The sequence below is a fragment of the Schistocerca cancellata genome, chromosome 10 (assembly GCF_023864275.1).
Source record: "Schistocerca cancellata isolate TAMUIC-IGC-003103 chromosome 10, iqSchCanc2.1, whole genome shotgun sequence".
NCBI classification, from domain to species: domain Eukaryota; kingdom Metazoa; phylum Arthropoda; class Insecta; order Orthoptera; family Acrididae; genus Schistocerca; species Schistocerca cancellata.
Window position 1 is genome coordinate 24,645,814 of NC_064635.1, and position 6,000 is coordinate 24,651,813.

General features: G+C 47.3%; 1 protein-coding gene across 1 annotated transcript in view; it reads right to left on the minus strand.

Annotated features, from left to right (window-relative positions):
* Positions 1–3,810, minus strand: part of LOC126106729 (uncharacterized) — a 167,628-nt gene extending 163,818 nt beyond the window's left edge. Inside the window, exon 1 of the mRNA XM_049913107.1 lies at positions 3,754–3,810. The gene's annotated coding sequence lies outside the window, so the exon portion shown is untranslated. The remainder of the gene's footprint in view (positions 1–3,753) is intronic.
* Positions 3,811–6,000: the final 2,190 nt, after the last annotated feature.

Consider the following 6,000-nt stretch of genomic DNA (forward strand, 5'->3'; position numbering starts at 1 on the left):
GCGCGGCCCCTCCCGTCACAGGTTCGAGTCCACCCTCGGGCGTGTGTGTGTGTGTGTGTGTGTGTGTGTGTTGCTCTTACAAGGGAACCTCCCCATCGCACCCCCCTCAGATTTACTTATAAGTTGGCACAGTGGATAGGCCTTGAAAGAATGACCACAGATCAAGAAAACAGGAAGAAGTTGTGTGGAACTATGAAAAAAATAAGCAAAATGTACAAACTGAGTAGTCCAAGCGCATGATAGGCAACATCTCCGATACTGTGAACTCAGGAGCGCTGTGGTCCCGTGGTTAGCGTGAACAGCTGTGGAACGAGAAGTCCTGGGTTCAAGTCTTCCCATGAGAGAAAAGTTTACTTTCTTTATTTTCGCAAAGTTATGATCTGTCCGTTCGTTCATTGACGTCTCTTTTCACTGTAATAAGTTTAGTGTCTGTGTTTTGCAACCGCACCGCAAAACCGTGCGATTAGTAGAAGAAAGGACGTGCCTCTCCAGTGGGAACCGAAAACATTTGATTGCAGGGTCATAGGTCAACCGATTCCTCCACAGGAAAACACGTCTGATATGTTCTATACGACACTGGTGACGGCATGTGCGTCACATGACAGGAATATGTTGTCGACCTACCTAACTTGTACACTTGGCCAATGGATAAAAAGATTCTTCTACCTTGCCCGATTTAGGTTTCCTTGTGGATGTGATAATCACTCCCAAAAAAGTGATGAAAACATAAGAGTGTGTCAGATAATAATTGTCTGAAAATAAAATATTAAACTTCTCACTGGAGGGAAGACTTGAATCAAGGACCTCTCGTTCCGCAGCTGCTCACGCTAACCACGGGACCACGGCGCCCCTGATGTCACATTCTCCTAGATGTTGCCTATCTGGCCATGGATTACTCAGTTTGTATATTTTGCTTATTTTTTTAATTGTTACACACAACTTCTTCCTGTTTTCTCGATTGATCTGGGTTCAGGTTTTCAGGGCTATCCACTGTGCCAACTTATAACTAAATCTGAGGGGGGTGCGATGGGGAGGTTCCCTTGTTAGAATAAGTTAGTTTAAGTAGTTTGTAAGTCTGGGGACCGATACCTCAGCAGTTTGGTCTCTGAGGAATTTACACACATTTGAAGATTGTTGGCCAATCGTCGCCGATGAACAAAGCTTTCGTCAGTTATGGCCTTGCAACAAATTCGTCTAGGCTCGCACTACCGTACTCCCATCAACCTAGGCGCCAATGCCATTCCTTCTCGCCAGTTCCCAAAAGTGACTGCCAACGGGTGCTGACGTAATAGTCGAGCAGAGTATTGCAATAGCACAGCTATGCCGCTGAGCTGGCGTGTTTCTCCCAAAACACGAGGCTTTGGTGATACAACTGTCACAGCCATTATAGAAACATCGAGCATTCGTCGCGCTGTCCACTGAGAACTGCACCAGGCATGGGCGATTCGGTACTCTGTCTGAATTTCCCAGTGACAGGTGACAGGACGTGTCCTCCCCCACCCCATCTGACCATTCGCTGCCATTGTCAGCAGTTGACCACCTCACAGCGCCGGCCGCTATGGCCTAGCGGTTCTAGGCCCTTCAGTCCGGAACCGCGCTGCTGCTACGGTCCAGGTTCGAATCCTGCCTTGGGCATGGATGTGTGTGATGTCCTTAAGTTAGTCCGGTTTAAGTAGTTCTAAGTCTAGGGGCTGATGACCTCAGATGTTAAGTCCCATAGTGCTTGGAGCATCCTCACCGCCCAAAATTTCCCGCTCATCTCCTACGTGAAATGAACAGAAAAATGATATGCATGCATCCTACTCCCAATCATGTACATACATACATTGTATGACAGTGCCACATGGTAGCGAAATGACATTAATTCTTATGTATGAAAATTCAGATTTCATACATGCAGCCGCGCATGATTAGTGGAGCGGTCTAAGGCGCTGCAGTCATGACTTTGCGGCTGGCCCCGGCGGAGGTTCGAGTCCTCCCCCGGGCATGTGTGTGTGTGTGTGTTTGTCCTTAGGATAATTTAGGTTAAGTAGTGTGTAAGCTTAGGGACTAATGACCTCAGCAGTTAAGTCCCATAAGATTTCATGCACACATACATGAAAGTCCGGTTTGATGATCCTTAATAAGTGTATGAAGAGGCCAGGGGCTTGTCATCTTGCCAAGTCCAACCCTTATGGGGCTCTTTGTCGCTGTGATAGCGTGTCACATCAAAATCCGTTAGTTACCTTGGCATGGCGAAGATCCCAGAATGGTTGCGCTTTTATCATTCTGCACACGGAATTCACATCTGTGTTGTGCCCTGTACCACGACTTTCGTAAGTACGTAAACCTCCTCCACAGGAATGAGTAGTAAATAACATACGTCATCACAGTTTTTCACTGTGATGGAGGTAGCTTGAAAATGCCAAAAAGGGCGAAATAGCTTATAGCAGAAAGCACGAGATGAAGTCTTTAATTCAAAAAGAAAAGCAACCTACCCAGGAGAAGTTCCCTTACGAAATGTGGAACGACTGTGGGTTGATGTATGCAAAAGACTAAAAGTGATAGCTACGATATTTTCTGATTCAGAAGCACTGTTGCTTGCAGACACTATCCGTTCTGACGAGACATATGAGGCACCACTTAAAAAGTTTTGGGCTCCAATGTCTCATGTTCAACAACTTCTGCGAAAACACAATGTTTTGCTGCTGTGAGATAATGCCCAACCACCTGTCAGCGAGATAACCACTAATGAGAGTACAAAGCTTGCTTGGACGACACTGAAACAGCTGCCCTACAGCCCTGATCTGCAACCTGTTCAGTAAAATTTATAAATCCCTTCGCAGAACAAGGTTGGAAAATGACAGTTCCCTGTGTAGGCTGCTAAGCAGTGGCCCAAATGTCCAGTCCTCGAGGCTCTGAGCACTATGGGACTTAACATCTATGGTCATCAGTCCCCTAGAACTTAGAACTACTTAAACCTAACTAACCTAACTCCAGTCCTCGACTTCTACCATGCAGATATACAGGCCTCAGTTGCGTAGTGGCGTGATGCAGAGTAAATCGGATGCACTTGTTTTGAACTGAGCACTCTACTTGTACTTGTTTCGGAGTGAGCCCCCTACTTGAACTTTTTTGGAGTGAGTGCCCTACTTGCACTGGTTTTGGGGTGAACGCCCTAATTGCACTTGTTTTGGGGTGAACGCCCTAATTGCACTTGTTTTGGAGTGAGTGTCCTACTTGCTCTTGTTGTTAAGTGAGCACTCTACTTGCACTTCTTTTGGAGTGAGCACTGTATTTGCACTTCTTTTGGTGTGAGCACTGTATTTGCACTTCTTTTGGAGTGAGCCCCCTACTTGCAGTTTTTTTGAAGTGTGTGTCGTACTTGCACTTGTTTTTGGGGGAACGCCTTAATTCCACTTGTCTTGGAGTGAACACTCTAATTGTGCTTGTTTTGGAGTGATTGTCCTACTTGCACTTGTTGCTAAGTGATCACTCTACTTGCACTTCTTTTGAAGTGAGCGCTCTATTTGCACTTGTTTTGAAGTGAGCCCCATACTTGCACTTTTTTGAAGTGATTGTCCTACTTGCACTTGTTGCTAAGTGAGCACTCTACTTGCACTGTTTTTGGAGTGAGTGTCCTACTTGCACTTGTTGCTAAGTGAGCACTCTACTTGCATTTTTTGGAGTGGGCACTCTATTTGCACTTGTTTTGGAGTGAGCGCCCTACTTGCACTTGCTTTGGAGTGAGCACTCTACTTGTTCTCGTCTTACCTGTTGCTGCCGTACGGCGTCGTCTTCAGCCGCAGAGGCGGCGCCCGCCGAACGCCGCAGCTTGGTCAGCGGCTGCATGCCCGCGCCGCCCCCAGGCACGCCGCCCCCGACCGCCCACCCGGACGCTGCAGCCGCCGCCTCCTCCTCCACGAGGCGCGTCCAGAAGCCGGAGACACTGCCACACACCAAAACATGCACACCAATTAAAACCCCTTTTTTATGTTCTTTTGTTTTTACAAAACTTCCCTACATTAACTGTAGCGTTTAAAATGTTTACATCACTATAACAGACAACAAACTCGTTTAATTCACAATTCGCAAGCAGAGTAAAAGCGTAATGTCATTTGTACCCTAGTGACTCTCGTGAAACGGTTTCTGACGTGATTATGGGCGCACGACAGGGATTAACAAACACCGAAAGCGGAATGGTAGTTGACCCTAGAAGCATGGCACATTCCATTTCGGACATCATTAACAAATTCAACATTCCGCGATCCACTGCGTCAAGAGCGTCCCGGCAATACCAAGTCTTAGGCATTACCTCTCTCCACAGACAGCACAGAAGCTGGCAGCCTTAACTAAACGACTGAAAGCAGCAGCGCTTTCGTAGTTTTGTCAGTGCTAACAAAGAGACAGCACTGCTTGACATCAATGTGGGACGTACGACGAACGTATCCGTTACGGGAGTGTCCAGAAACTCTGTGTTAACTGGTCTGCCACCAGACGACCGATGCGAGTGCCTTTTCTAACAGCACTGCATCGACTACCAGTGTCTCTCCTGTGTTTGTGATATCAATTGGAGCCTATACGACTGGAAAACGGTGGCCTAGGCAAAAGGAGTCCCTATTTCAGTTGGTACGAACTGATGGTATGGTTCGAGTGTGGCGCAGACCCCATAAGGCAAGCCTAGTTGTCGAAAAGGCACTGTGCAAGCTGGTCATGGCTCCATAATGGTGTGTTCTGTGTTTACATGGAGTGGACTGGTTTCTCTGGTCCATCTGGACCGATCATTGACTGGAAATGGTTGTGTTCGGCTAATGGGAGACCATTTGGAGCCATTCTAAGATGGAATTTCTATGGATGACAATGCGTCATGTCACTGGTCCACAACAGTTCGGAATTCGTTTGGAGAACATTCTGGAAATCTGAGCGAATGATTTGGCCACACACATGAACCAACATGAATTCCATCTGACATTTATGGGACATAATCGAGAGATCAGCTCGTGCAGAAGAGGTGCACCAGCAGCTCTTTCGCATTTGCGGACGGGTGTAGAGGCAGCATGGCTTAATATTTCAGCAGGTGAGTTCGACTTGTTGAGTCCATGGTACGTCGAGTTGCTGCACTATCTATCGCTTGAGCCTTGTCCCACAGTTACGCAGGGTCAGCCATCGTTAATCAGATTTGGCATGTTAATGTTTAAGGGGTGGCCGGATGCCCTTCCTGCTGCCACCCCCTACCCCCCGGGATGGAATTAGTGTACCCCAACTGTCTGCGTCGAGTGTAATCCATGGAATAGTGCCAAAGTGTTCAGATGTTTGCGAGCCGTGTAACTGAGGCGGAACATGGGGACCAGCCCGGTATTCACCTATCGGGATGTGGAAAACCGCCTAAAAACCACATCCAGGCTGGCCGGCTCATCGGCCCTCGTCGTTAATCCGCCGGGCGGATTCCATCCGGGGCCGGCGCGCCTACCCGAGTCCAGGAAGCAGCGCGTTAGCGCTCTCGGCTACCCTGGCGGGTACGTCGAGTTACTGCACTACAGCGACCGAAAGGAGATCTGACACAATCTTTGCAGATGTTCCATGACTTTCACCACTTCTGTGAATCTCATAATTTGTTTGGCACGATTCTGAGCTATTTCTTAATCTATTTTGTTATGTAAGGAATCTTTCTTTTGTTCTTTTTGGATTAGTAGTCCGATTTTCATGCAATCAACATAATTTTTTTTCTGTATCTGCTCATACGTGAGATACACACTGTCTGACAAAAAGAATGAAGCACCCAGAAGCATTGGTCGGACATGAGTGTAACTTGGTAACCAACCGACCATCGGCAGGTAAGTAAGTAGTTACAGTTGCAGTTCTCTGTCGCAGGGAGTGGGGCCACCATAGTGCTTAGTATATTAATGTTTAGTGTTGTTACCAGACCTAGATACTAGGAGACTGTTAAAAAAAATCTAGGACATCCGTAGTTTCGCGCCAATGGCATGTTGTAGAGAAAAGCGGTTGGCATCCCTGCATTTA